Genomic DNA, 27,399 nt, shown 5'->3' with positions numbered 1-27,399 from the left:
CAACCAACAAACACAGGCATATTTTGCTTCTTTTCAATAATGAAACATGGGTGGCATATTTATTACAATTTAAGCACAGCCATCAACAGTACTGTTTTCTGTTCAATGTCAAACAAACCTTGATGTGTAAATAACAGGATTATTCCATCTATCAAGTACTGATGTTCTTTTAGTCTTCTAATTATTAGCTTGGAAAGCATAAAAACTTTGGTAATTTTATTATGCATTTTTTATAGTTTAAGATTCATTTTCTATCCATCATATCAAAAAGAGCAAATAATAAATCTTGGTCCTCTTCTATAATTGTAATTTTTTTGCTTCATTACAGTTTTAAAACTGATAAATCAAAGATACCTTCAACAAGAAAAAGATAAGTTTCAATATTTTAAAATTTTCTGGGTAAAAATTTCATTTAATTTGAGGATCTTAGAAGGAGTCATACATATTATACCTGTAGGTTTTACTATTAAACTTTTAGAATTCATAGTAAAAATAAACAAAAATGAAATGACCTAGGTATCTGATGTAGTAAATCCATGGTATTCTGAAGTGCAGAAACCAGGACATGTTAAACACAGTTACTTCTGCTGCTGTGTTAAGATGATGTAGAGTAATGGGTGGTGATGGCTTGTTCTAATGACAGAGAAGTTTAGATTGTGACATGATATAGGATCAGTACAGTTCTGTTTGCTTATTATATTAGATTTCAACCAAGAGAAAATCCCTTTTGCTATTTTATTCTTTAATTTGATTGACTTGCCCTAATTTTATTCAGAGGCGCTATTATATTGTTCTTAGCTACATCAGGAAGTAAAATAGACAAAATTTCCTTCCTTTTTGAGGCTTCTATACCAGTGAGGAAACATAAGTAAAAATATATATTACAAGTACATAAATTTTGTAGGATATTAGAAAGCAAAGTGCTATGGGGAAAAGTAGAACAGGCTAAGGGCTAAGAATTTGGGGTATATAGAGGAGGGTGGTTTGAGTAGACTTGGTTGAGAAGGTAGCATTTGATTACAGGCCAGTATTTGTATTGAAAATTCCTTTTGTTGACTTAAAATATGACCTCAGTCATAATCAGGTTTATCACATGTCTATGAAGTAAAAATGAATCTATAATCTTAGAAACAATTCCTCTTAAGCAGGGTGTTTCATAATGACTTTAACAATTATTTTCCTTGTTGGCATTTAATAAACACTAAAATTTAGTTTCAAATATCTAGTATATTTTGAGAATTATTTCTATTTTTTAGGAGAAAAATTGACTACATTGATAGAGCAAGTATTATGGGAAAGCTGCAGCATTTTAGTGAACTTCCAAGGTCCTGAAACTTCCTCAATGGTTGTCTGAGTCAAGGCCATACCAATGATATCAGATTCTTTTATTTTGCGTGTGTACATGTGTGTCTGTGTCTGTGTATTTATTTTTGTTTTCTTAAGTGAAATCTCCTTTTAATGATACATGATGAAAATGAGGCTCTTGTCTCTGGATTTCTACTAGTTACAATTTTTTAGGTTTAATTTGAAATAAATGTTAAAATGTACTTCACAAATACTAATTTATTTTTAATGACACTGGGAGAAGTGAAAATGGCTTTTAATCTTTAAACGAAATGAGGGCTCAGGCCAGCAAATTGAAAAAAGTGAGCAAAATATTCACTTTCAGTTCTGAATTATTTATTTTAAATTATCACTTTGAAGAAATACATAAGATGTAGTTCTATATTCCCATTCATTTTATGCTATATTTATTTGGTATTAAAAGTAATTTATATCAGGTATTTTCATGGATAATCCAAGTATCAGTGAGCACTGATACCAAAATAAACTATAAAAAGTGAATTGGAAAATGGAATATAGAAAAATATATTCTTTTTTTTTTTAGTTAGGCACTATAGGAATCAAAGATGAGCCAGATGAATGTGGGTGAGTGGAGGAGGAAAGTAGAAGGTGTTTTAGGTACATGTAGCATCTCTGCAAAAATACTGAGGAAAATAGCATGTTACATTCAGCATGTATCAATAATTTGATATGTCTGGAACATAGGATTTTAAAGGGAGAGGATCAAAAGGAGATGTTGAAAAGCTATGTAGAAACTCCATAATTATATAAAAATTACATATAAAAATATATGTATATATATTTATTTATCTACATAAATAAATGTATATATGTTTTTCAGAGACTATTTTAAACTTTTTTATTTTAGTTTTTTTTTTTTTAGTTTTGAGGGATAATTGACATGCATCACTGTATAAGTTTAAGGTGTATAGCATGATGGTTTGAGTCACTCATAGTGTGAAATGATTACCCCAGTAGGTTTAGTTAACATTCATCATCTCATATAGATACAATAAAAAGAGAAAAAAATTTTTCATTGTAATGAGAACTCTTGGGATCTACTCTCTTAGCAACTTTTCTGGATGTCATACAGTGGTGTTAACCATAGTCAACATGTTGTACATCTCTAGTACTTATTTATTTTATAACTGGAAGATTGTGCCTTTTGACCACCTTCCTCCAATTTCCCTATCCTCCACCCACTACCTCTGGTAAGCACAAATCTGATCTATTTTTCTATAAGTTGGATGTGTATGTGTGTTATTATTCCACATGTAAGTGAGATCATACAATATTTGTTTCTTTCTGACGTTTCATTCAGCATAATCCCTTTAAGGTCCATCCATGTTATCACAAATGGTAGGATTTCCCCCTTTTTTTTAATGGCTGACTAATATTCTTTTGTGTATATATACACCACGTCTTTATCCATTCATCCACTGATGGACACTTAGGTTGTTTCCATGTCTTGGCTATTGTAAATAATGCTACTATGAACATGAAGGTTCCACTATGTTTTCGAGTTTTTGTTTTCATTTCCTTTAGATATACTCTCAGAAGTAGAATTGCTGGATTATATGGTAGTTCTATATTTAATTTTTGGGGAACCTCCATAATGCTTTCCACAGTGGCTGTACCAATTTATAATCCCTTCAATAGTGCATAAAGATTCCCTTTTCTACATATCCTCACCAGCATTTATTATCTCTTATCTTTTTGATGATGGCCATTCTAACAGGCATGAGATGATATCTCATTTTGGTTTTAATTTGCATTTTCCTAATGACTAGTGATGATGAGCATCTTTTCATGTATAGACATACCTCGCTTTCCTGTGCTTTGTTTTGTTGGGCTTCTCAGTTATTGTATTCCTTACAAATTGAAAGTTGTGGCAACAGTGCATTGAGTAACTCTACTGGCACCATTCTTCCAACAGCAGTTGTTCACTTTGTGTCTCTATGTCACATTTTGGTAATTCCCGCATATATTTCAAACTTTTTCATTATTATTATACTTGTTGTGGTGATATGATCAGTGATCATTGATTCTACTGTTGCAAAAAGATTATGACTCATTGAAGGCTCAGATAATGGATAGCAGTTTTTAGCGATGAAGTATTTTTTAATTAAGGTATGTACATTGTTTTTTTATACATAATGCTACTGTACACTTAATTACAGTATAGTGTGAACATAACTTTTATATATGCACTGAAAACCCCAAAAATTTGTATGACATACTTTGTGATATTTGCTTTTATTGTGCTGGTCTGGAACCAAACCCCCAACATCTCCATGGTATGCTTGTGCCTGTAGGCCATTTGTGTATCTTCTTTGAAAAAAATGTCCACTCACTTTTCCTTTGCCTAATTTTTAATTGGATTATTTGATTTTTTGCTATTATATATTTATTATTAACCCCTTATCAGATAGAAAGTTTGCAAAATTTTTTTTCCCATTTCATAGGTAGTCTTTTCATTTTGTTGATGGTTTCTTTTGCTGTGCAGAAGCTTTTTAGTTTGATGTAGTCTCACTTTTTTATTTTGTTACTTATGCTTTAGGTGTAATTTCCAAAAAATTATTACCAAAGCCCATGTCAAGGAGCTTTATTCTAATGCTTTCTCCTGGGAGTTTAATGTTTTACATTTAAGTCTTTAATGCGTTTCAAGTTAATTTTTATGAGTGGTGTAAAATAGGTGTCAAGTTTCATTCTTTTACATGTGACTATCCAGTTTTCCCAGCACCATTTATTGAACAGACTGTCTTTTCTCAACTGTTGAATATTAGTCGATCATATACACTTGAGTTTATTTCTGGGCTGTTGATTTGTTGGTCTATTTGTTTTTATGCCAGTACTATACTGTTTGAATTATTATAACTTTATAATATAGCTTGAAATCAGGAAATGTGTTACCTCCTGCTTTCTTCTATCTTGGGATTTCTTTGGCTATTCAGGGTCTTTGTGGTTTCACATAAACTTTTAGAGTGTTTTTTCTTTTTCTTTTTTTTTTTTTTTGGTCACACCATGTGGCATGTGGTATCTTAGTTCCCTGACCAGGGATCAAACCTGTGCCCCCTGCATTGGCAGTGCAGAGTCTTAACCACTGGACCACCAGGGAATTCCCTGGAGTGGTTTTTCTATTTCTGTAAAAATTACCATTGGAATATTGATAGTTGCCTCGAATCTATAGATATCTTTTGGTAGCATTGACATTTTAACATTTAATTCTTCCAATTCATGAACACATGATACCTTTCCATTTATTAGTGCCTTCTTTGATTTCTTTTATCAATGTCTTGTTTTCAGAGTTGAGATCTTTCACTTTCTTGGTTAAAGTTACTCCTAAGTATTTTACTGTTCTTGAAGCTATTGTAAATGTGATCATTTCTTTTTTTTTAAGGAATTTTTTTGTTGGTGTGTGGAAACACTGTGAATTTTGTATGTTAATTTTATATCCTACAATTTTACAGAATTCATTGATTAGTTTTAACAATTTCTTTGGTTCAGTCTCTAGGATTTTTAAAATATATAAAGTCCATGTAATCTGAAAGTAGAGTTAACTCTACTTCTTCTTTCCCAATTCTGATGCCTTTTATTTCTTTTTCTTGCCTGATTGCTCTAGGTAGGGCTTCCAGTACTACGTTGAATAGGTATGGTGAGAGGAACACCCTTGTCTTGTTCCTGATTTTCGAGGAAAGGCTTTCAACCTTTCACCATTGAGTATGATATTAGCTGTGGGTTTGTCATATATGTCCTTTATTATATTGAGATATGTTCCTTTTATGCCTAATTTTTAAATGTTTTAATCATGAATGGATGTTGAATTTTGTCGAATACTTTTTCTTTGTCTATTGAGATGATGAAATCATTTTTATTCTTTCATTCTTTTAATGCAATATATCACATTGCTTGATTGCGTATGTTGAACCATCAGCATCCCAGGAATAAATCTCATTTAATCATGATGAATAATACTTTTAATGTGATGCTGAATTTGGTTTGCTAGGATTTTGTTGAGATTTTTTTCATCTATATTCATCAGGGATATTGGCCTGTAGTTTTATTTTCTAGTATTGTCCTTATCTGGCTGTGTTATCAGAATAATGCTGGCCTTGTAAAATAAGTTTGGGCATGTTCCCTCCTCTTCAAGTTTTTGGAAGATTTTGAGAAGGATTGGTATTAATCCTTTAAATGTTTGGTAAAATTCACTAATGAAACCATCTGGTGCTGGGCTTTTATTCATTGAGAGATTTTTGATTACTGGCTCAATCTATTTACTAGTAATTAGGCTACTCAGATTTTCTCTTTTTTATTGATTCAGCCTTTGTAGGTTGTATGTTTCAAAGAAGTCGTCCAGTTTGTTGGTGTATAATTTTTCATGGTAGCCTCTTATTTTCCTTGTATTTCTGTGATATCAGTTGTAATGTTCTCTTTTTCATTATACTTTTGTTGATTTCAGTCTTCTCTTTTTTTTCCCCCTTGTTTAGTGTAGCTAAGGTTTGTCAATTTTGTTTATCTCTTAGTTTGGTTAATATTTTTTATTGTTTTTCTATTCTTTATTTTATTTATTTCTGCCCTAATCTTATTATTTACTTCCCTCTGCTAACTTTGGGCTCAATTTGTTCTTTTTTTCCTAGTTCCTTAAGGTGTAGAGTTAGATTGTTTCCTTGCTTCTTAATGTAGGCATTTATTGCCATGAACTTTCCTCTTACAACTGTTTTTGCTGAATGCCATAAATTCTGGTATGTTGTATTTCCATTTCTGTTTGTGTCAAGAAACTTTTTAATTTCCCCTTTAATTTTTTCTTTTTTGTATTCATTAGTAGTTCAAAAGAATGTTGCTTAATTTTACAGTTTTCCTTTTGCTATTTTCTAGTTTTATGGCATTGTGATAAGAGGAGATACTTGGTATGCTTTCAGTCTTCTTGATTTGCTAAGACTTGTTTTGTGGCCTGACATTTGGTCTATGCTAGAAAATGTTCCATGTGTACTTGAGAACAATATGTATTCCGTTGTTGCTGGATACAATGTTCTATATGTCTATTAGGTTCATTTGGTCTACAGTATTGTTCAAGTCTGCTGTTTCTTTATTGTCTTTGTCTGGATAACTTATCCATTCTTGAGAGTGGGTTATTAAAATCCCCAACTATTAGTGTATTGCTGTTTATTTCTCCTTTGAGCTGTGTTATTTTTTTCTTTATGTATTTAGGTGCTCCAATGTTTGGTGCTTAGATATTTACAACTGTTATGTCTTCTGTATGGATTGACTCCTTTATCATTATACAATGACCTTCTTTGTCTTTTTTTACTATTTTTCATTTAAAGTCAGATATAAGTATAGCTACCCTGCTTTTTGTTGTTGTTATCATTTACCTAAAATGTCTTTTTCCATCCCTTCCTTGTAGGTTTGTGTGTCTTTAAAGTTAAAGTCTGTGTCTGGTAGGCAGCATATTTTTGGATCCTGCTTTTTTTTATCCATTCAGCCTTTCTTTGTCTTTTGATTGGAGAATTTAATCCATTTATGTTTGATGTAATTATTGGTAAACAGTGATTTACAATTGTCATTTTGTTCATTGTTTTCTAGTTGTTTTGAGATCCATTATTCCTTGTTTCTTATGCTGCTGTCTTTTTTTGTGTTTTGATGTCTTTTGGTATCAGTATACTTTGACTTCTTTATCATGTTCTTTTATGTAATAGCCATAAGGTTTTCCCTTGTGGTTACCATGAGGGTTACATGAAATTTCTTAAAATTGTAACACCCAATTTTAAGCTGATAACAACTTAAGTTCAACAGCATTCCTAAAGTTCAAACTTTTTCTTCTCCTCACATTTTATGTTATTGCTGGTACAATTTATGTATTTTAATATTGTGTAACTAACAACAGATTATTGCAGTTATGGTTATTTTTATAACATTTATTTTTTAACTTTTAAACTGGAGTCATAAAAGTATTATGCACCACTAATAACATATTACAGAATCTAACTTTAACAGTATATTTACCATTACCTGTGAATTTTGTGTTAACTTTTTATGTTTTTATGATGTTAATTAATGTCCTTTTACTTCCACTTAAAGAACTCCCTTTAGCATTTCTTGTAAGTCAAGTCTAGTGATAATGATTTCTCTCCAGCTTTTGTTTGTTCAGGAAATTCTTTATCCCTTCTTTATCTCTGAGTATAGAATTTTTGGTTAACAGTTTTTTTTTCCCAATATTTGAATATGTCATTCCATTTTCTCCTGGTCTGGAAAGTTTATGTTGAGAAATCTGACAATAGTCTTATGGGGATTCCCTTGTATGTAACATCTCTCTCTCTCTCTCTCTTTTTTTTTTTTTCTCCTCTTGCTTCTTTTTAAGTTTCCTTCTTTGTCTTTGACTTTTAACAATTTAATAATAATGTCTCGGTATAGCCCTATTCAGGTTCAACCTATTTGGTGTCTTTAGGGCTCAGTGACCTGGATTTTTTTTGCGGGGGCCACATAGCATGACATGTGGAATCTTAGTTCCCCAACCAGGGATCAAACCTGTGCCCCCTACAGTGAAAGAATGGAGTCTTAACCACTGGACCACCAGGGAAGTCCCTGGATCTGGATTTTTAACTTAAAGTCTATTTTGTCTGATAGTAATATAGCTACCCCTGTTTTTTATTGGTTACTATTTTCTTAAATTGCCTTATTTTTTTAGTTTAAGTTTTATTTAAACTAACTCTATAAGAGAAGAAAAGTCTATTTCTCTTCCCAAGTTTTGGAAGTTTCCAGCCATTATTGCTTTAAATATACTTTCTGTACCTTTCTCTTTCTCTTCTCCTTCTGGAATTTGCATAATGTGAATACTGTTTATTTTCATTGTGTTTCATGAATCCTGCAGCTTTTCTTTACTTTTTTTTTTCTTTTTGTCCCTCTGACGAGAAAATTTAAATGTCTTATTCTCCAGGTCACTGATTCCTTCTTCTGCATGGTTGAGTCTACTTTTGAAAGTCTCTATTGAATTATTCAGTAATTATATTTTTCAACTCTAAGATTTCTGATTGGTTTTAGTTTATGGTTTCTATTTTTTTGTCGAATTTCTCATTTGTTCATGCATTATTTTTCTAATTTTGCTTAGTTGTCTGTATGTTTTTGTAGTTCACCAAACATCCTTGAGAAGATTATTTTGAATTCTTTGCCTGACAGTTCATAGGTCTCCATTTCTTTAGGGTGAGTATTGGAGCTTTATTAATTTCCTGTGGTGATATCATAGTTACCTGAGTTTTCATTGTCCTTGATTCCTTACCTTGGTATCTACACATTTGGGTAATCAGGTTCCTCTTTACAACTTTACAGGACTGCTTTGACAGAGACAGATCTTCATCAGTCAGCTCCATTCGGGTTTCTGTGTGTGTCTGCTGATAACGTCCTTGGGCATGTGGAGCCTACCATTATGATCTACTTTTGATGAAGCAACTGTTTGAGTTCTGAGTATCATACAGAGTATTTTCACTGCCATAAAATTCTTCCACTCTCCGTTTCTTCATCCCTCCCCACCCCATAGCCCTTGGCAAGTACTGATGTTTTTACTGTTTTTACAGATTTGCGTTTTCCAGAATGTCATAGAATTGCAATCATACAGTATGTTGCCTTTTCAGATTGGCTTCTTTCCCTTAGTAATATGCATTTAAAGTTCCTCAATATCTTTTCATAGATTAATAGCTCAGTTTCTTTTTGGCGCTGAATAATATTCCATCATCTGGAGGTACTATAGTTAATTTATCCATTGACCTACTGAAGGACATCTTGGTTGCTTCCAAGTTTTGGTAATTGTGAATAAAGCAACTGTAAACATCTGTTATTCTACCTAGAACACTCTTCCATAGCTATCTTCATGGAACTCTCCCTCTCCTCTTGCAATCCTTTTCTTAAATGTCAAACATTTCATTAACCCTATCTTGACTACTCCATTTAAATTGCAAACTGCGCATGCTCAATCACTCCCAATCCCCATATTATGTTTTATTTTTTTTCAGAGCATTTACTGCCTACTATCCTATATCATTTACACATTGTGTGCTTTTTGTCTATCTCCAACCACTAGAGTAAGCTCCACAGAGATATGGGAACATGGCTTTTTGTCTGTTTTGTTCACTGTTTTGTCCCCAAAATCTATCCCAGTACTGGGAATATGTTAGTAGTTCAATAACTAACTTTTGAATTAGTGAATGAACAAAATGCTATCTTCCTGCTGAGCTTGAAGCCAATATCAGCCACAAAATATTGGCATAAATCTACTCATTTATTAAGACCCTGGATTCCTTTTTAGCTATCATTATTAGAGATAGGCAAATTATCTAATGGTGTTGCTCAGACATTTAATGGTGTATATATTAATCCAAAGAGACTTATTATTCTTAATTCTAAATAAAATGTGGTTCTTTTTCATAAAATAGTTTAAATTATTTTTCTTTATTTAAAATGTAAACTAGCAAATATATATTTCAATATTAGCTTTGTCACAAAAATTATAGTTCAACTGTTTTATGTATACATAATATATTTTTACACTTTGAAAATAACTCCAGTGTTTATTGGTAGAATGTCATGTTTTGGATGCAACAAATTATGTTTGTACCACAACCAATTCAAAGTACATTAATTTAGTAAGAACATGGCATTTCTCATCGTGCCAAGATATACCAAAGTTGCATTCATATTTTCACTACAAAAATTTTTGTTTGAACATTTTAACTGACTTTACAATAGTAGTTATCATGGAGTCTATTATTTTAACTTTTAGAAAAATGAACTTCCAAAGTTTTGATTCTAATGAGTAAAATGATCAACTTATTCATGGAATTATCTTAAAAGATCAATTTTTTGAAGCATCATATGAAATTTGTAAATAAGTTGCATCATTTATTCATTTATGGATGCTTCTTTGTTTTGGGAAAACACCTTCTACTCTCCTCTACTGTCAATACTCAACTCACAGAATACTTCACTTTAGACAATATTCATCACCAAATATGTATAGAATTTCCCCCACACCAAGTAATTCTGCCATATCAGATACGTGTCTTACAATTTAATTTATTCTGACACTATCTACGTAAGGATAGTGTAAGATCCCATGGGTTAAGGGCTCAAGATGCGCCCCATCCCCACTCTACTTTAGATGCCAACCTCAAGCCCAGGTCGTAACCTGTGCTTTTGACTAGCAGGCTACAAATTGGAGGGTCCCATGACCCCCTATTCAGGTTCAGTCATTTGCTAGAGTGGCTTACAGAATTTAGGAAAATTGTTTCCTTATTAGATTACCAGTTTATCATAAAGGACATTACTCAGGAATAGCCAGATGGAAGAGATACATAGGGCAAACTATGGGGAATGGATGCAGAGCTTCCATACCCTCTCTAGGAGTCTCACCATCCCAGCACCTTCTTGTGTTTACCAATCAGAAAGCTCTCTGAATACCTTTAGTAAGTGTTTTTAATGGAGGCTTTATGACATAGGTTATGATTGATTAAGTCATTGGTCTTTGCTGATTAACTCAACCTCCAGTCAGTTTCCCCTACATGGAGGTTGGAGGGTGGGGATGAAAGTTCCAACCCTCTAATCATCTGATTGGTTCTTCTTATAACCAGCCCCCTATCCTTAGGAGCTTAGCAGATGTCACCTCATTAACAAACTCAGGTGTTGTTGAAAGGGCCTTGATATGAATAACAAAAGATTCTCCTTTCATCTTTACTGCGTATATTATAGGAAAAGATGCTCCTGTCATTCTTATCATTTAGGAAATTACAGTGGTTTTAGGAGCTCTGAGCAGGAGCTGGGGGTAGAAACCAAATACATATTTCTTACTGTCATAACCTGATTCCTTTATTTTAGAAGTAAACTCTCTGTTAACCTCAAATCTCATTCACTTGGTTATGGTCTGTTTTACATGTGGGTCACTAGGTTAATTTTTCTCTCCTACACCTATACTCTGGAATAACTGTTCAGCCATAATCATGGCTTTAAGTCTGCCTTTTTGAGCTCAGAGAAAGAGTTCCCATTTCCTATTCAAACTAATATTTGTGCCCATCTTTTTTTAAAACATCTTTATTGGAGTAAAATTGCTTTAAAATGTTGTGTTAATTTCTGTTTATAACAAAGTGAACCAGCTATACATATACATATATCCCCATATCTCCTCCCTCTTGCATCTCCCTCCCACCCTCCTTATCCCATCCCTCTAGGTGGTCACAAAGCACTGAGCTGATCACCCTGTGCTATGTGGCTGCTTCCCACTAGCTATCTGTTTTACATTTGGTAGTGTGTATATGTCAATGCAACTCTCTCACTTTGTCCCATATTACCCTTCCCACTCCCCGTGTCCTCAAGTCCATTCTCTACGTCTGTGTCTTTATTCCGGTACTGCCTCTATGTTCATCAGAACCTTTTTTTTTACATTCCATATATGTTTGTTAGCATATGATATTTGTTCTTCTCTTTCTGACTTACTTCATGCTGTATGACAGACTCTAAGTCCATCCACCTCACTAAAAATAATTCAATTTCATTTATTTTTGTGGCTAAGTAATATTCCACTGTATATATGTGCCACATCTTCTTTATGCATTCATCTGTCAATGGACACTTAGGTTGCTTCCATGTCCTAGCTACTGTAAATAGAGCTGCAGTGAACATTGGGGTGCATGTTGCTTTTTGAATTATGGTTTTCTCAGGGTATATGCCCAGTAGGAGGATTGCTGCGTCATATGGTAGTTCTATTTTTGGTTTTTAAAGATATCTCCATTCTGTTCTCCACAGTGGCTGTATCAATTTACATTCCCACCAACAGTGCAAGAGGGTTCCCTTTTGTCCACACCCTCTCCAGCATTTATTGTTTGTAGATTTTTTAATGATGGCCATTCTGACCAGTGTGAGGTGGTACCTCATTGTGGTTTTGACTTGCATTTCTCTAATGATTAGTGATGTTGAGCATCCTTTCATGTGTTTGTTGGCCATCTATATATATTCTTCGGAGAAATGCCTGCTTAGGTCTTCTGCCCATTTTTGGATTGGGTTGTTTGTTTATTTCATATTGAGCTGCATGAGCTCAATAGCTAGAGAATGCCTCCACTACTGTTTACATTAACATATCATATTTTAATTAAAATGTGTGGTGCTTTAAAAAGAATCTCAACATATTTCTAAGGAATGGAATCAAAAAGAACATCTTATATATATATATATATATAAAACTGATTAATTTTACTGTACAGCAGAAACTAACACACCATTGTAAATCAACTATACTCCAATAAAAATTTTTTTAAAAAAAGAACATCTTATGTGTACAGTTAAACTTATGGATGAAGTTAAGCTAAATATTAAAAACAGAGGGTCTTTTTTATGTTCTGCAAAGGAAATACCCTTCTAAATATCATGTTCTAAGAAGGGATCACATTGTAACTTAAAAAATACTCTAAAATAAATTATGACAGAACACAACATATTAAAAGCATATGATGAGTTGAAGCTGTGCTTCAAAAAAATTTGAAGAATTAAATGCATACATTAGAAAAAAATTAAAATGCATTAATATTTGTCTCAAAAAAGGATAAGCAAATTCAACATCATAAAAGATGGAAGAAATTATAAAAATTAGAGTTGACATTAATGATATAAAAGAAAATAATACCAAAAAAGAATGTTGTTTCTTCAAAAAGGCATACACTTACCTAATGAAGGAAAATTGAGAAAAGATAAAGGAGAAAAAACCCTTAAAGTGATAAAAAGGGGATATCAGTACAAATTAAAATGACCATAAATGGGTATCATAAGTAAATTTATATCAGTAAATTTGAAAATTTAGGTGAAATGTCCACTTCTATATAAATACTGTCAGAAGGAAAGATAGAATATCTGAACAATACAAGAAAGTGAAAATTGGAGAGATTACAGAAATTGAATATATTATTAAAAACTTTTCCTCAAGGAGATTTCAGGCACATATAATGTCACAGGAACTCCTTTCAAATATTTAAGGACTAAATAATGTTAAACACAGAAACACTTAAATAGAATAGAAAATGAGAAAACATTGCCTAATTTAATTTATAAGCTCAATACAATTCTGACAACAAAAGCTGAAAGGGATTTAAAAAATGGGGGAGAAAATTAAAGGCCAGTCTCAATCCTGAATATAAATGCAAAAATTCTAAACAAAATATTGTCAAATCAAATCTGACAGTGTATAAAATGTATAATCAAACATACATATACACATAAACACACACACATATAACACAAACCAAATTAGATTTTTGCAAGAAAAGAAATTTTCTTCAAAATTAGAAAATACATCAAAGCAAAGTAACTAAATTAAGATTAAGATACAGATAAAATACAGGCATACCTCAGAGTTATTGTGGATTCAGTTCCAGACCACTGCTATAACGTGAATACCACCTTAAAGTGAGTCACAAACAAAGTTATGTTTACACTATACTGTAGTTTATTAAGTATGAAATAGCATTATGTTTAAAAAAACAGTGTAATATTATAATTAAAAATACTTTATTGCTAAAATTGCTGTCATCTGAGCCTTCAGTGAGTTATAAACTTTCTGTGGGTGCAGGGTCTTGCCTCCGTGTTGGTGGCTGCTGACTGATCTGAGTGGTGGTTGCTGAAGGTTGGGGTGGCTGTGGCAGTTTCTTAATATAAGACAACAATGATGATTGCCGCATCAGTTGACTCTTCCTTTCACCAAAGATTTCTCTGTAGCCTGCAGTGTGGTTTGATAGTATTTTACCCACAGGAGGACATTCAAAATTGGAGTCAATCTTCTCAAATCCTTTCACTGTTTTATTAACTAAGTTTATGTAATCCTAAACTCTAAATCCTTTGTTGTCATTTTAACAGTCTTCAGAGCAGCTTCACTAGGAGTAGATTCTACCTCAAAAAAACCACTCTCTTGTTTCATCCATAAGAATCAACCCCTCAACTATTAAAGTTTTATCATGAGATTGCAGCAATTCAGTCACATCTCCAGGATCTAGTTCTCATGCTCTTTCTAACATATCTACAGTTGTTTTCTCCACTGAAGTCTTGAACCCTTCCTTGTTATCCATGAGGGTTAGAATCAACTTTTTCCAAACCCCTGTTAATGTTGCCACTGTTACTTCAGCCCATTAATCATAAATGTTCTTAATGATATCTAGAATGGTAAATCCTTTCCAGAAGGTTTTCAATTTACTTTGCCTAGATCCATCAGAGAATCACCATCTATGACAGCTATAGCCTATGAAATGTATTTCTTAAATAATAAGACTTGAAAGTTGAAATTACTCCAGATCTATGGGCTGCAGAATGGATGTTGTGTTAGTAGGCAGGAAAACAACATGAATCTCATTGTACATCGCCGTCAGAGCTCTTGGGTGACAAGGTGCCATTGTCAGTGAGCAGTGACATTAAAAAAATCTTTCAAAGCAGTAGGTCTCAATAGTATGCTTAAAATATTCAGTAAACCATGTTGTAAACAAATGTGCTGTTCTCTAGGTTTGTTGTTTAATTTATAGAGCACAGGCTGTAGATTTAGCATAATTTTCAGATTTTTGGAATGATAAATGCTCATTGACTTCAACTTAAAGTCCCCAGCTGCGTTAGCCCCTAACAAGAGTAAACCTGTCCTTTGAAACTTTGAAACCAGACATTGACTTCTCTTCTCTAGCTATGAAAGTTCTCGATGGCATCTTCTTCCAATAAAAGACTGTTTCATCTACATTGAAAATTTATTGTGTAGTGTAGCCACTTTCATTAATGATATAAACTAGATGTTCTGGATAACTTACTGCAGCTTCTACATCAACCCTTGCTGCTTCACCTTGCACTTTTATGTTGTGGAGATGACTTCTTTCCTTAAACCTCATGAACTGAGCCCTGCTAGCTTCAGACTTTTCTTCTGCAGCTTCCTCACCTTTCTCATCCTTCCTAGTATGGATTAGAGTTAGGGCCTTGCTCCGGATTAGGCTTTGGTTTAAGCGAATGCTGTGGCTGTGTGATCTTCTGTCCAGACCACTGTAACTTCCTCCATATCAGCAATAAGGCTGTTTTGCTTTCTTATCACTCCTGTGTTCGCTGGAGTAGCACTTTTAATTTCCCTCAATAACTTTTCCTTTGCATTCACAACTTGGCTAACTGTTTGGCTCAAGAGACCTTGCTTCTGGCCTGTTTTGGCTTACAACATGCCTTCTTCACTAAGCTTAAGCATTTCTACCTTTTGATTTAAAGTGAGTGATGTGTGGGACTCTTTTGTTTTTCACTTGAACACTTAGAGGTCATTGTAAGGTTATTAATTGGCCTAATGTTAATATTGTTTGTTTCAGGAATAGGGAGGCCCAAGGAAAAGGTGAGAGATGGGGCAATGACCGATTGGAGGAGCAGTCAGAACATACACAAAACTTTTTGGTTAAGTTTGTTTTCTTATATGGCCACAGTTTATGGCATCTCAAAATAATTACAGTAGTAACATCAAAGATCACTGATGACAGGTCACCATAACAAGTACAATAATAAAAAAAGTTTTAAATATTGCAAGAATTACCAAAATGTAAGACAGACACTAAGTGAAAATGTTGTGAAAATGCTGCTGATAGGCTTGCTTGATGCAGTGTTGTCACAAATCTTCAATTTGTAAAAAACACAGTATTTGTGAAGTGCAATAAAGTTCCATGCAGTAAAACAAGGTATGCCTGTATTCCAAATTAACTATGGGAATAGATGCAGAAAAATGATTAATAAATTTCACATCTAATTGTGATTAAAACTACTAACTATGTAGAAGTTAGAGAGAAAATTCTTCCTCTGATTAAGGATATCTGTAAAATGTAAATAGCAAATATCTTACTTAAGAAGAAATGTTCAAAGACAAGTGTACCCTCTAACAACACTACTGTTCCTCACACTGCATATTCTAATCAGTGAGGAGGCAAAAATAAAGAACCCAAATTTAAAGACTTAAAGTTTTCAAAAAAATTTTTTCTACAAGTAGCAGATGAAATCATTTTTATGTAAAAATATTAAAGGAATAAGCAGTTAACTTATTAGAATTAAGTGATTTTTAGCATGTTTTCTCAATGCAGGTTAAATAGAAAAATATTTTGTGTGTACAGATAAATATTTATAATGAAATAAAAAGTAAAGTTACAATTTATAACATCAAATGCACAGAGCTTCAATTAATAAGTCAAACAAAATATGTGCAATACCTCTACACAGAAACTATCAATGAAGTTTCATAAAAAAAAATTAAAAATTTTAACTAAGTGTGAGAAGATCCTTGTTCATGAATTTGTAATTTCGATATTGTAAAGCTATCAATTCTTACCAGTGATCTATGGATTCACCTTGGTAGGAATTAAATCTCAGTAGAGTGTGTGTGAGTATTTGTAAAATGCCACGATGTTTCCAAAAATTTATAGAGATGCAAAAAGTCAAAAATAGAATTGGTATGGCCCTTTTGGCCCTTTTGAAGAAGGTGGAAACATTTTCTGAGAAATTGATTATCAAGATTTATTTTAAAGACATTAAAAGGCTATAGTAGGAAGGTAGCTTTTTATAGTACAAGAATACACACATAGAAAGTTGGAACTAATTAGACAATCCAGAAACAGAGCCATGCATATATGAAAATTTGATTTAAAACAAAAAACTTTGTATTAAACCATGCTAGGCAAATTAGATATCCATATGCAAACTGATGAAATCTGATCACTGCTATATATCACACAGGAAAGAAAAAGCTAGATGCAAAACACAAAATAATATTCTATAAGTTACAAAAGGAGACTATTTTTAGGATTTGGGAGTCTGACAATTTTTGTTTTATTTTCTTAAAGTGATTGGACTACATTAAAATTAAAAACTTTCATTCATTGAAAGAAACTATTAAGAGAATGAAAATGCAAGATATAGATAAGGAGAAGATATAAGATATATCTTAAAATGTAAATGTAAAATGTAAGATATATAACAGGCAATGAGCTCATTTCTTGACTCTATAGAGAATCTTCACAATATGATAAAAGAACAATATTACAAAAGAAAAATAGGCAATAAATATGAAAAGTTATTTCATAAAAGAATATATGAAATGTCCAATAAAAATATGAAAAAGTATTCAACCTTATTAGTAACTATGGGAGTTTTATTAAAATCATTATGATACACAGTAAAACATCCATCAAAATGTCTAAGATTAAATACATTATAATACCTTGTTGTATTAAAGATAGAAACAAATGGAAATCTTTTCACATGCCTTGTAGTAAATTGACACAGACATTTTGAAAACTGGCATTATCTGCTGAGGTTGAGCACAAAAATTCCCTGTCACACACCAATTGCACTCATATTTATATACCCAATATAAATCCATGTTTATGCATATATAAGATGGATACAAGAATGTTCACAGTCACATTATTTATAGTGGTCCTGTATTAGTTTGCTAGGGCTGCTATAACAAGTGCCACAATCTGGATGGTTTAAACAACAGAAATAATTGTCTCATGTCTGAACGTTAAAACTCCAAGATCTCAAGGTGTTGGCAATATTGCATCCTTCTGAGGGCTCTGAGAGAAAATCTCTCCTATGCCTCTTGCCAGGGTTCTGGTGGTTTTCTGGCAATCTTTGACTTATACAAGTATCACCCAGATTGCTGCCTTCATCTTCACATGGGTTTTATCCTGTGGGTGTATCTGTCTCCAATTTTCCAGTTTTTATAAAGGCAGCAGTCATATTAGATTAGGGACCTTCTTAATGACCTTATTTTAACTTGATTACCTCTGTAAAGACCTTATTGTTAGATAAAATCACATTCTGATGTATTGGGGTTAGGACTTCAACATATGAATTTTGAGGGAACACAATTCAACCCATAAGAAGTCCCAAACCAGAAACATCCCAAATATCCAAGAATATTAGAGTGATAATTAAGTTGTGGTATATCATACAGTGGAATAACAAAGCAACAATGAAAATTGATAAAACATCACTCTATGTAACAACTGTATGTCACAAACATATTTAGCAAAAGAAGGCAGACACAAAAATATACATACTTAATAAATATGGCTAGATAAGTTTCCTAAAAAAACAGAGAAAGTTAAAATATAGTCTTAGAAATCAGCGTAGCAATTAGCATTGGAATGTGGCTAAAGATGGTTATTGATAAGAGCAGGAGGAAGCTTCTAGGGGCTCTGTCCATGTTCTGTTTCTTGTTTGGGTGATGGTCATATGGGTATTTGCTTGTCATAATTCATTGAGTTGTATATATTTAAACATCTTACACATATGTGTTGTGCTTCATTAAACATTAAATAAGAATCCTTGTTAGGTAGATAGATAGATAACATGTATATGTTTTATATGTTTATGGGGTATAGTATAGGTACATACACACCAAACTGTTAGATTCATTATTTTAAGAGAGTAGACTTGGAGAAGTTAGGTAAAGAGATACTGTAAATTTTTTCTTTTATTCTCCTCTTCCCATTCACTTACTATAGAAAACATGCTTACTTTCAAAACAAAAAGAAAATGTAAAATGTTATGGAAAGAAAACAATAAGACAATTAATGCATTACGATTAAACTGAAAAGAGGTCAGTCGCTTTTAAGGTCACACTTAGAATACAGGAACATCTTTTAGAATTTGCCTTTGTTCAATCAACCTTTTGCACCATACATTTGGAACTTGTAAATATTTTGTTAAGTATGTGTGCATTCTCTTGCCATAGATAGAGAAAATAGTCATGAAACAATAAGAATAACTGAAGAGCTCCTTATATTTGAAATCTCATTAGCATAAATATGAAATTGAAATATCTTTAAAAATAGTACAAAGAGTGACACAAAATAACTTAAAAGGCTTTTCAGAGTTTAAGAAAAAGTGCTAAAACATTTCTAGTCATTGTAAATTGCAGTTCACATTTCTTGGATAATTATTAATTTATTGGAAATGTTCTATCCATTTGAAATCTCTCCAATAATTCTGAAATATTTTAGAAGAACCTAAACTTAAATTTTGAAATAACAAGACTGCTTCAAGCCCTTTGTACTTTTCAATTATAACGAATTATATTCATATGTAACTTTGCATATTAAATGTCAGATTATTTTGTTACATATTTATATATTATTTTATCTGTCTATCAACATCTCATTCAAGCTTACGAAGACATTTTGTAAATATTAAAAGATTGGGAAGTAGCTCTTGTGCTACTTCCTGTTCTTGTCTACTGCATGCTTTAAGAATCCATGTTTTTGACTCTTAATTCGATGTCCTTATAAGTTTGTTCTGAAAAGGAAGAAATGAGGTAGCTTTACTGATAAAAATGATAGCACCTTTTATGAGCTTAGTTAAGCTGCATTAGCCAGAGAGACCAAGGCCTAGGTGTCCTGAACTGAATGGAGGGCCAGGGTATACTGAACTGAATGAAGAAAAAGAAACTTCAGAAACAAGGCAGCACACTAAAATATTTCCTATGTCTAGAATGCTAACCAGAGGCCTACTCACCCGAAATATCTAACCACATACTGGCACTCTTGCCCTCCTTCACTTACTCCTCTGCAATATACTTTTACTCAACAATGACATTGTTAGGATATGACAAAATATTGTACATTTTAATATATTAATTTACTAATTGTTTACTGGTTTGTACTCAGAAACTTTGAGGGAGGCTAAGTAATTTTAAGGCAGTAGCTATGGTTTTATTAGCTAAATGAAGAATACATTTTTTCACTACAAACAGCAGTTGTATCTATTACCATTTAGAAAGCATTTGAATAGAAATATAAACAGTAACTATCTTTAGATGTCAAGACTTCTCATGAGATTAAAAATTTTTTTAATATATTTTTATTGAAATAAATTGTATTTTTGGTAAGCATTGTGTTAAGGTGATAGACTATGAATATGAATAATATATAAACCCTGCTACCACAAATAAAAAAAGAAATTAACTCACCAATATTTTGTGATGAGTGCTTTAGAGAGGCTATACACAAATGCTATGAAAGCATAGGGAGAGACAATTAATTCTATGAGAAAAAAAGAGGAGGGCTTTACAAAGATAATGTATGACCTGAGATGTTGGGTAGAATTATATTTTTATATATAAAATACTTTGTGTAGAAAATAAAATATCATCAACTGCATGGAAGCATGAGACCAAAACATAGCAATTATCCTGAACTTGCTAGAGGTTAATTGAAATGGATTGATGGGGAAATATCAGTATATAGAGCATTAGCTTTGGGGCCTGAATATAGAAGACAATATAGGCTACGCTTAAGATTAACAATATTTACTCCAGATATTAAAGGGCCATTAAAATCTTCTCTTTTATAATTATCATGTGAAAATATAATCAGGTCCATATTTTAGAAATATAACATAAGTAGTCTTTAATAGATTAACTGGAGAGAGGAAGGAACCGGAAGTAGAGAAAATTATTTGGTGGCTTTTATACATGTCAAAGCAAACAATAATGAAGACCCAAACTGGATTATAGAAGTGAGACCAAAAGGAGAAGATAAAGAGGAGAAACACTCAGAATGAGAAACAATAGTGCATAAATCGTAATATTTGAGTAATGGAGAAGAGAGAAATGCTTTAAAATAATTGTCAGATTTTTAGCATTATGTTCCCCTTAAATGAAGATTAAACAAAGCAAGTTTGAGGATTAGTTCTTGAATTTAGGAGTCAGTAAGTGGCACAGTGGAGGAAGTGATAGAACTATGATTTGTGACATCAATGTATACATGGCAGTTTAAACCATGAGAGAGAATTGAATTGCCCTGAATTACAACTTATATTTTTAAAATGAAAGGGAGAAAGTCACAACAAGGTAATAAAAATAAGAGAAGGCCAATGATGGAATCTGTGGAAAAAACAAAACAACACAAAACAGTATTCCCAGAAAGCAAGATGTTTTTCACTGTCTTCACAGGGTTAATTATCTCAGAAATAGCCAAGAGATTTTACAGCAAAGCAGCCAGATTTCACAGGAAACATAATTCCTACTCCTTGTTTACTAAATATTATGCAAAAATATTTTGAAGGGTATTATTTGAAGTCATTTATTATTAGGATTGTGCCTTAAAAAAATATATCCAAAAAATTATTGATTTTTTATAAAAAATCTGTTAACGTAAGATACTGCACATCTGTCTCTTTTAATTATTATTAATCCTGAATTCAAGTATTTCCAAAGATTAATTTTAAGTAGTTCAATGAAACATAATTTGTACATAATCTTTGATTTAGATAAAATTAAGAGAGAAGAGTAAGGAGATAAAAGAAAATTGGAACTTGACTGGAGCAAGGACAGTCATTCAACTCTCAGTTGTATATTATGATCAGAAAGATTTAGAGGTCAAAAAGTTGTATCTTTGTACAGAGGTGAATATACTTAGTGGTATTTTAATATCAGCTTGTTCAATAAGGAAGTTTAATATAGCAAAAATTATTGAATTTAATGCTTTGGGGACAATTAGCTTCAAGTGGCTGGAAAATTGTATTTAAGTGAATGGCCATTTATTGTCTCCAAAACGTCTAAAATCTTTCTTCTGAAAGGTGAATGAAATCTGCTAATGAAAACGATATACTCTGAGATATCAAGACCTCGCTTTGAGATGAATATAAACTCCATAAAACCTTCATTCCAAGATAAATTTAAGTAAATTGTTTACTTTCCCATGGCAATTCCTGAGTGAAAGAGAAACTCCTGACACATTTTTTCTACTTTTTTAATATGAGGCATATTTTCTAATGATATAAAGAGAAAATCTTTCACTTTTTTTTTTAAAGATTTTTTTGATGGGGGCCATTTTTAAAGTTTTTATTGAATTTGTTACAATATTGCTTATGTTTTATGATTTTTGGTTTTTTGGCCCTGACGCACACGGGATCTTAGCTTCCCTACGAGACTGAACCCACACTGCCTGCATTGGAAGGCGAAGTTTTAACCACTAGACCTCCAGGGAAGTGCCATGCTTTCACTTTTAATAAAAGCAAATTTCCAGGCAAAATATCTCATGTGGTTTTGTGGTTTAAAGTGTTGACATTTTTAGTTGTTCAGCTTATAGTAAAAGGTAAGTATGGTGGAATATAATTCAAAAACACAAAACGAGTTGGATGTGGTTATCAAACTATGTAGGAGAAAATAACCTTTAAAAGAAAAACTTTGGTATAATTGTCACATTAATACTGGACGTGACCATTTTCTTGCATTTCTCTTAAGTATCAAAATGGTATGATTAATTAGCAAAGCAAAAAGTACTAAAATTACCTGAAAGTTTTCAGTGTTTTTCAAAATAGTTAAATATTTTATAAAAGCATAGAATTATCATAACTTCCAAATTCATATTGACTTGGGCAAACCACATAAACCCATTTCTCCAAGGGAAGATGAAGATGAAAGTGTTGTAATAATAAGCACATGGAGAATTGAGTTGTCAAGCTTACTACATGTAATTAAAAGAAAATTAGCTGCAATGAAAGAAAAAAATGCCACCCCTTTTGGTTCAATTTTTTTTCAAACTATCAAACACTGGAGAAGGAGAGATAATTCACACCTGTGTGTTTTATTCATCTTATAGAAACACATGGCCATAAAATAGTACTGACTCAGATAAATACATAGTATGTGCATTTGTCTCCTGAGTGGGTCTATTATAAGCATTGAACTTTGTATGAACTCAACTGTGTACACTTTCTGTAGAATTCTCACTCTGATAATACCTTTACAAAATGAAAACAACAATACCATTGCAAATAACATCTGTTAACAAGGCTTCAATGACCTAAGTTCAGATGACACAGCTTCTCAGGTCTTGTCTTCAGTAAAATTGTAATTCATAAACCATCACATAAAACCTAAAAAAAAAAAAGAATGTCTGAGTGTTTTAATGTTTAATTCATCAAAATTTAAACATATTACTTAAAACCTAGAGAATCAGAAGAATTATCTGGTATGCAATAACCAAACCAGATTTTCCTAAGGTAAATACTATTGAACTAGAATACTAATAAATAAGTTTTAGAAACCTTAACTTATAGGCTATTGTCATTGTGAAATCTTAGAGAAAGAAAATAAAGTGCTTCCTAAGTATTTTTACCATATTGAATTCCCTTTCTAATCAGAAGAACAGCTTTTGAAAATGTTGACCTAGATAATTATTATTTTAAGGATAATACATTAATGTAAAATCTTTCTCTCTCACTGTCACATTTTCTGCCACCACTATCCTTATTCATTGCATTAATGGTATTTTGCCTCTTTGTCTATCCACACTCAGGAAAAAAAAGAGTTTTTTCAAACTTGCGTTTTTTCCCCTCATATTATTTTCTCTGTTCAAAATTCTCTTTCCACATATCCTCACCTGAGGAGATCTTACTCAGTTTTCAGGGATTATTCCATTCATGGGTAATAACAAACAATGCTGTATAAAATACATTTTCAGGGCTTCCCTGGTGGCGCAGTGGTTGAGAGTCCGCCTGCCGATGCAGGGGACATGGGTTCGTGCCCCGGTCCGGGAAGATCCCACATGCCTCAGAGTGGCTAGGCCCGTGAGCCATGGCTGCTGAGCCTGCGCGTCCGGAGCCTGTGCTCCGCAACGGGAGAGGCCACAGCAGTGAGAGGCCCGCGTACCGCAAAAAAAAAAAATATGTTAGATTATCTGATTCTGTGGGTCTCCAATCTTGTCTCCTATAGAGTCCATGTTTTTCCTTTCTGCTTATGGCTAATTTCACGAATCTATCTTTCAAATCACTAATTCTTAATTCTATTCTCAGAATCTGCTAACATATATCCAACATATTAAATTTCAGTTATATTTTTATTTATTAAAGTTCTACTTGATCCTTATTTACACTAGCCATGTCATTTTTACAGTTTCCTGCAAAGATTGTGACCAGAGCCACTTAGAGTAGGAAGTCTTGTGAGAGATACAGTTTAATGAGTTGGGTCAGAGGGGATAATGACTTTAGGGTGGGGGGGCATTATATCTGGACTACAAAATCACTCCTTGCCAAAAGGACATTAAAAATGAAAGGAAGAAGCATTTCTAGAATGGCAAGGTAAGAATCTTCAAAACTCCACTCCTTGGTAAAATAATGAGAACCAAGGGGAAATTTTTAAAATTTAACTTTTTCAGAGCTCTAAAATTAACCAAATGTTTGCAGAAACTCGCAAAGTGTTTAATCAAGAACAATTACTGAATTTTGGTAAGAATGGTAAGCTTTGTGGCCTATTAACTTGTTCCAGTCTTTTGTCAACACCTTTGCAACAACCTAAATGAATGGAAAAATGTCCCATACTCATTTATTGGGCAACTCCATTTGGCTAAAATGGAAATGCTCCCCAATTTGATGTACAACAACACAATCTTTATAATCCCCAGCTTCCTTTTTGCAGAAAATGGCAAGCTGATCATAAAATACATAAGGAAATGCAGGGATCTAGGATAGCCAAAATAATCTTGAAAACGAAGAAAAGTTGGAGGACTCATATTTCCAGATTTTAAAACTTACGTCAAAGTAAGTAATCAAGACAATGTGTGACTGGTGTGAGGGTAGATACTTTGATCTGTGGCATAGAATTGAGGGTTTAGAAATAAACTCTTGCATTTATGGCTAACTGATTTTCAGCAGGAGTGCCAAGATAATACAGTTGTGAAAGAGTAGTCATTTTAACAAATAGTGCTGGGATACATGGCTATTCACATGCAAAAGATTTAAATTCCCTTTCCTCACATTTTTGTTATGTGAATTATACCTCAATAAAGTTATAAAAACAAGCAAAGAAGAAAATGACAGAAACAATTCTGGGCATATGTCTGAATAGTGACACAGAAGGACCCTCAAGGGCTTGAACCTGATTTGAGACAAGCATTACTTGCACGGCCATGGCTCACAGGCCCAGCCGCTCTGCGGCATGTGGGATCTTCCCAGACCGGGGCACGAACCCGCGTCCCCCACATCGGCAGGTGGACTCTCAACCACTGTGCCACCAGGGAAGCCCAGAGCTTTTAGTCTTTAAGGTAAATGCAAATCCTCTAAAGAGGATAGCACATTCATCCATGGTTTCTAGGTGTTGCTACAAATAAATATACAAGTATAGGTCCAGCAACCAGTCAAAGATTACCAGCACAGAATAATGTTTAAATATGAGCAAACCCAATAGATATTACTGAACACACCTTCAAAGGACTTAAAATGGTGGAACTGCCAAAAATAGAGTTTAAACAAGCCATATTTCAATTTTCAAAAATGTATTAAATTGAAAATATCTCTAGGAAACAGGAAACTAAAAATGACATGGCTAGTGTAAATAAGGATCAAGTAGAACTTTAATAAATAAAAATATAACTGAAATTTAATATCTGTTGGATATATGTTAGCAGATTCTGAGAATAGAATTAAGAATTAGTGATTTGAAAGATAGATTCGTGAAATTAGCCATAAGCAGAAAGGAAAAACATGGAATCTATAGGAGACAAGATTGGAGACCCACAGAATCAGATAATCTAACTTTTTTTTTTTTGTGGTACGCGGGCCTCTCACTGTTGTGGCCTCTCCAGTTGTGGAGCACAGGCTCCGGACGCGCAGGCCCAGCGGCCATGGCTCACGGGCCCAGCCACTCCGTGGCATGTGGGATCTTCCCGGACCAGGGCAGGAACCCGTGTCCCCTGCATTGGCAGGCGGACTCTCAACCACTGCACCACCAGGGAAGCCCTCTAACATATTTTTGATAGGAATTCCAGAAGGAAAGAAATGAGAGAAGTGAAAGAATGGCATAGAATCAATATTTGAAGAGTTAATGGCTAAGAGGAAAGATTATAACCCATACATTAAAGGAGTCTGAAAAATTCCAGGCATAATAGGTAAAGATTAAATATACATCAAGACAAATCATAATGAAAGCTACATAAAAATTTTTAAAAGATAAATATTAAAAATAATAGAGGAAATAGAAAAAGCAAAAATAATTGGTTGGCACACCCCTCAATAGCAACAGTACAAGTCACTAAACAGTGAAACAGATTTTCAGCGATCTGAAAGAAAATAAATACTAAACTGGAATTATATACTCAGAAAAAAATATCAAATTAAATGAAAATAATGACTTTATTACACAAACAAAATCTAAGTTTGTCAACTGAGAACTTTTCCTAAAGTCTTTTACTTAAGCAATATTTTTTCAGGAATGGACAAGTGATCCCAGAGGAAATGTCTAAAAATAAAAACAGAATGATGAGCAAAATAAGTGGTAAATATATAAACAATATGATTTGAAGATTAGCTGTATTAAAAAGTAATAATGAAGTCAAGTGAGGTTAAAATGAAACAAAAAAGAAAAGACTTTCAAACACAAAAACTTTTGGGTAAAGGTGTTACTGGAGGGAATAAATGGGTAAATGGAAGCTAAATGTTTAACAGCTTTTATATGTTCAAGGAATATATTTATATATTTATTTAAAATACACTTTTTTTTACATGCACCCCAATCTTCGCAGCAACACTATTTACAATAGCCAAGACATGGAAGCATAAATAAATGTCCATCAACAGATGAATGAATAAAGAAGATGTGGTATATGTATATATATACATATATATATATATATATATATATATATATACACACAATGAAATATTACTCAGCCATAAAAAAGAATGATATCATGCCATTTTCAGCAACATGGATGGACCTAGAGATTATCATGCTAAGTGAAGTAAGTCAGAAAAAGACAAATACCATATGATATCACTTATATGTGGAAACTAAGATATGATACAAATGAACTTATTTATAAAACAGAAATAGAAAACAAATTTATGGTTACTAAAGGGGGAGGGAGAGGGATAAATTAGGAGTTTTGGATTAGCAGATACAATCTACTGTAAATAAAACAGATAAACAACAAGGTCCCACTGTATAGCACAGGGAACCATATTCAATATCTTTAATAAACTATAATGGAAAAGAATATGAAAAATAATATATGTATATATGTATAACTGAAT

General features: G+C 32.7%; 1 long non-coding RNA gene and 1 other non-coding gene across 2 annotated transcripts in view; one reads left to right on the top strand and one right to left on the bottom strand.

The window, feature by feature from the left end:
- Positions 1-27,399, top strand: part of LOC141277838 (uncharacterized) — a 212,077-nt gene that overhangs the window by 37,383 nt on the left and 147,295 nt on the right. The window lies entirely within an intron of this gene.
- TRNAG-GCC (transfer RNA glycine (anticodon GCC)) lies at positions 4,390-4,462 on the bottom strand. The gene has a single exon. It is a non-coding gene; the product is annotated as a tRNA-Gly (tRNA).

Source organism: Tursiops truncatus, chromosome 2 (assembly GCF_011762595.2).
Source record: "Tursiops truncatus isolate mTurTru1 chromosome 2, mTurTru1.mat.Y, whole genome shotgun sequence".
NCBI lineage: Eukaryota > Metazoa > Chordata > Mammalia > Artiodactyla > Delphinidae > Tursiops > Tursiops truncatus.
The sequence above is the reverse complement of the archived record's forward strand: the minus strand, read 5'-3'. Positions and strand labels throughout refer to the sequence as shown.